The 4,882-nt window shown below is 40.1% G+C and overlaps 1 non-coding gene across 1 annotated transcript; it reads left to right on the top strand.

Moving 5' to 3' along the window:
• Positions 1–3,720: 3,720 nt before the first annotated feature.
• On the top strand, positions 3,721–3,826 carry LOC122679754. The gene has a single exon (XR_006336538.1). It is a non-coding gene; the product is annotated as a U6 spliceosomal RNA (small nuclear RNA).
• Positions 3,827–4,882: the final 1,056 nt, after the last annotated feature.

Raw genomic sequence — 4,882 nt, 5'->3', positions numbered from 1 at the left:
CGTTTCAACTTAAGTATGGTTGGGCCGCAGTTACAAAATGGTGAGCCCTGATTCAGAAAGTTAGGGAAGCAATTGAAGAGTGAATAAATATTTTTACCACTTGGTAAGTGATCAGTTTTATCTTTCTATTTGGAATTTCTGAATGGTCTGGCTCAGTCTGCTGGTCTGTGTCTTTTCTCCTCGGGCCTTGCTTAAACAAAAGAAAACCACAAAAAACATTGAGTTCTATGCTCCCAAATAAAGTACACTCACTTCATCCCCCACCTTCCATTAAACGCCCCATAACTGCTCATCTGTGCAATTGTAGCAGGTGTCTTGCAGGCCAAAAATCCCCTAATATTTCAGGTGTTCAAGAATAGAGAGACCAAACCAGAGAAAAACGCAAGGGAGACCCTGGCACTTCCTTGTGGCTGGAGAAGTCTGTTAACAGGGGGCTCCACCTGGCAGGGGGCGATGGTTGCTTACCTAGCAGGTGCAAGATCACAGACATACACACACACTTGCATAAGCTCTACATATTCCATCTGGCTTGAGTTCCCCCATTCTTGCAATTTCTGTTAATGATCAGATACCCGCCTTCTGACTACACTCCAAGAAGGTACAGGGTGGGGACCAAGAAACGCATCAGGCTCAGTTCTTTGGTCTCAAGAGCTTTTCACTGAACATATGCATGCTGGTGTTACCATCAAAGGACTATGGTCTTGTCACGATCAGAAGGTGCACTGAGGCTTGCATTATCGAACAAGATAGCATCAAGTTTTTCTGGTGTCTTTGTTTTAGGTACATCTCTTATTAGACAGACTTTAATCCCAAAAGAATCATAAACTCTAAAGAGGCAGGTGCTCACTAACAACTGCACAGAATAACTAGAAAAAATACAACTTTGTGACAAATTACAAATAAACACATTCAAAACCTCAAACCATGTGAGAAAATAGGACTTTCAACATAAAGTAATTAGAGTGCTTTACTTAAAGGATGGAAATCATTGAACTGGAAACTGGCCTTTAACTAGGTTGTTAAACAAGCTTTTTTTCTCTTATTTTTTAATATTTGATCCCAATATTTTTGCCTCCTCCCCAAACAAACAAACAAACAAAATCTTATTCTGACCCTTGGGCAAATGAACCAGTCCAGAAAGCCAAGTTTTATATTTCTTTTAATAACTGTAGTTTTCAATTTCAAACTGTTTTGTCCCTAATGGACATAATTCTTAAAACACACACACACATACATCCCTTTTTGCTGCACAAGGAGACACCATTTAACTTGCCTGAACACCATCTAGTTTTGACTAATGAGTAAACTGGTTATAAAATACTGGCTTGCTGTTGAAACAAGATCTAAGGCTATTGTTTACTGTGTGTGGTACATGGATACTTCAGGGATAGTATCTATAATCTTTACAGTAATGCTCTTAGATATCTCATTATTCCCACTTTCTGCTGAGTAAACAAGCTCAAGCTAAAAGAGATAGGTTGACGAGAACTGCAAAACTTGCTGGTGATGGAGCCAGAATCTGGCTACCAGCTTTGGTTCTTTCTATCACAACTCTAAGGGAAGGAAGGAGGTGAGATGAAGCAGGCTCAGAGGCTCTGGTGGGCTGCTCTCTGCACTACTGTTGCTGACGTTCAGGGTTTGTATAGCGTGAAGATCTGAACGTGGTGGTGGCTCTGAAACCCTTGTCCTCAGGACACTTGATACGAGCTCTATTTTTCTTTTATCCTCTACTTTTCTCAAAGCTTTCTCATGGCTTGCTAACCCTCCTTGTATATTTGCTCAGTGAAGTGAAAGTCTCTCAGTTGTGTCCAACTGTTTACGAACCCAAGGACTATACAGTCCATGGAACTCTCCAGGCCAGAATACTGGAGTGGGTAGCCTTTCCCTTCTCCAGGGGATCTTCTCAACCCAGGAATCAAACCCAGGTCTCCACATTGCAGGTGGATTCTTTACCAGCTGAGCCACAAAGGAAGCCCAACATTTGCTCAAAATTAAGTCAAAAGCAGCCTCGTCTTTGACATCTGCTCCATGCAAAATCTGAGCAGGAATCTCTGCACTAGAGCATTGCAGGGCACAAATGGCTCAAAACCATGCACAAGTCTCTAACTTAATCATTTCATTTGTGAAAATTCACTCTAAGAAGCTAAAGAGGAGCACCAATCACCATGTTACAGTATTTTATGACAGTGATGTGGAAAAGGAATATCAGTGTTTATGTAAACTGATTACTTATATAATGTTGATTTGAGTTGTCAAACAAAAATACATTGTGTAATCTGTCCTCGGTCAAATCATACTGTTGCCTTCCTTGGAACATGCCAAGAGGTTTTCTGAGATTTTTAGAAACTATAAACCTTCACTGTAAGAAATTCTACCTCAGTCGAGTCATTGATTTCCTTACATTCTCTCCTGTTTGCTTTCCTTCTTGTCTTCCTTCCTCTAAGACCAATTTGCTAAAGGAAATCGTGTCTTAGGGACAACAACAAACCTATCTCAATAACTATTATCATATGTAACTGTGCCTAATATCCTGCATCCCTTTTCGCAACTACAGAAATAAAGATGACACATTATAAGTGTTCTAACATTAGACAGTGATGATGGTTGCATGACTTTGAATATACTAAATATACTAAAATAAGCACTGAATTGTGCACTTCAGTAGGAAGATTGCATGGTATGTGAATTATATCTCAATAAAGTTATTACCAAAACAAACAATTTTTTTTTTTAAATCCTTTAGTATGGTAGCCCCTTACCTATGTCAATATCGGTGTTAAGTCTTTGGAATAAAGGACACCAAAACTGATGAGTTCCAAAGAAAATGGGAGGAAAAGGAAGGGGTAAAAAAAGAACTTAACAAGGAAAAATGAGGAGAGAGAACTGAAAAGGAGCAGAGCAACCTGATGGGTGGTAACAAAAGTTTAAAGATTTTCCCAGTCCCAAATTTAAGGAAACCCAATATCCTCAACCTTGACTCTCCCTTCACCAACATTTACAGGAGGAGCTTAGGGTTCCCCTGTTGGCTGAAAAATCCCCACTAACTGCACCCCATACTGTTCACAGCAGAATTTTGGAAATTAACTTAATTAATCCACCCACAGCATTCTGAACTCTTATATCTACACCCCTAAGAGATCCTCAAGATTAACTCTTCCTTTCGTATAACCCATTGTTCTCAGCTTCTAAAAGACATTTAAAGTGCCAGGCTTCCCTCATCAGCTGATGCTTATCCCCAAATTAAATTTTGAATTGGATAAAAACTTCGTTTGCATTCCTCCGTGAGATGGTACAGAAAAACCTGAATGAACTTTTTGACCAACCCAGTATTTCTGTTCATCCAATGTCATATGTGTTGCAAAAGTAAACACCTCAGGTTCCCCCATCTGCCAATAAAACCAAATACTCCAATGCTTTAGATAAATTCTGTGATGTTTTTCCTTCTTGTTTTATTTCTGAAAGTCATGGACAGAGGCTTATTTCTCCAGCTATTGGTCAAAGGAAAGAGAGGCAACACTCAGGAAGGCAGCAGAATGTGTTAAGTAAACAATTTCAGAAAAATTCAGAGAAATGACCTTCTGGAGAACTTCTGTCCCTTAGGAACTCAAGGGGTGATGTAAGCCATGTTTGCAGTCTTACCTGCAGTGCAAGAAATAGGGTGGATCCAGCGAATTAATGAGCTGCAGAGTCTTATCATGATCCTTTTAAAAGTCTTCTATCATGCTCGCTTCAGCAGCACATATACTAAAATTGGAATGATACAGAGAAGATCAGCATGGCCCTGCGCAAGGATGACACGCAAATTCGTGAAGCGTTCCATATTTTTTTCATCACAGCACTGTTTATAATAGCCAGGACATGGAAGCAACCTAGAGGCCCATCAGCAGACGAATGGATAAGGAAGCTGTGGTACATATACACCATGGAATATTACTCAGCCATTAAAAAGAATTCATTTGAATCAGTTCTAACGACATGGATGAAACTGGAGCCCATTATACAGAGTGAAGTAAGCCAGAAAGATAAAGACCAATATAGTATACTAACGCATATATATGGAATTTAGAAAGATGGTAACGATAACCCTATATGCAAAACAGAAAAAGAGACACAGAGGTACAGAACAGACTTTTGGACTCTGTGGGAGAAGGTGAGGGTGGGATGTTTTGAGAGAACAGCATCGAAACATGTATATTATCAAGAGTGAAACAGATCACCAGCCCAGGTTGGATGCATGAGACAAGTGCTCGGGGCTGATGCACTGGGAAGACCCAGAGGGATTAGGTGGAGAGGGAGGCGGGAGAGGGGATCGGGATGGGGAACACATGTAAATCCATGGCTTATTCATGTCAATGCATGGCAACAACTACTACAATATTGTAAAGTAATTAGCCTCCAACTAATAAAAATAAATGGAAAAAAAATAAAAGTCTTCTATCATGATTATTTAGAAAAGCCTATATGCTGGTACCACCCTAGGGATGAACTCTACACTGAGGTCTTTAGTTAAGTTGTTGTCTAATAAGTCATGCTTCCCAATGAGTGTCAGTAGCTTGTCTTCATCCTCTCTCCCTCTGCCCCCATCCGTCTCGTATTTAACACCATCTCACGCTAGAAAAGTAATGCTTAAAATCCTCCAAGCCAGGCTTCAGCAATACGTGAACCGTTAACTTCAGATGTTCAAGATGGTTTTGGAAAAGGCAGAGGAACCGGAGATCAAATTGCCATCATCCGCTGGATCATTGAAAAGGCAAAAAAATTCCAGAAAAAACATCTATTTCTGCTTTATTGACTATGCCAAAGCCTTTGACTGCATGGATCACAACAAACTGGAAAATTCTTCAAGAGATGGGACTACCAGACCACCTGACCTGCTCCTGAG

This window comes from Cervus elaphus, chromosome 21, assembly GCF_910594005.1.
Source record: "Cervus elaphus chromosome 21, mCerEla1.1, whole genome shotgun sequence".
NCBI lineage: Eukaryota > Metazoa > Chordata > Mammalia > Artiodactyla > Cervidae > Cervus > Cervus elaphus.
The sequence above is the reverse complement of the archived record's forward strand: the minus strand, read 5'-3'. Positions and strand labels throughout refer to the sequence as shown.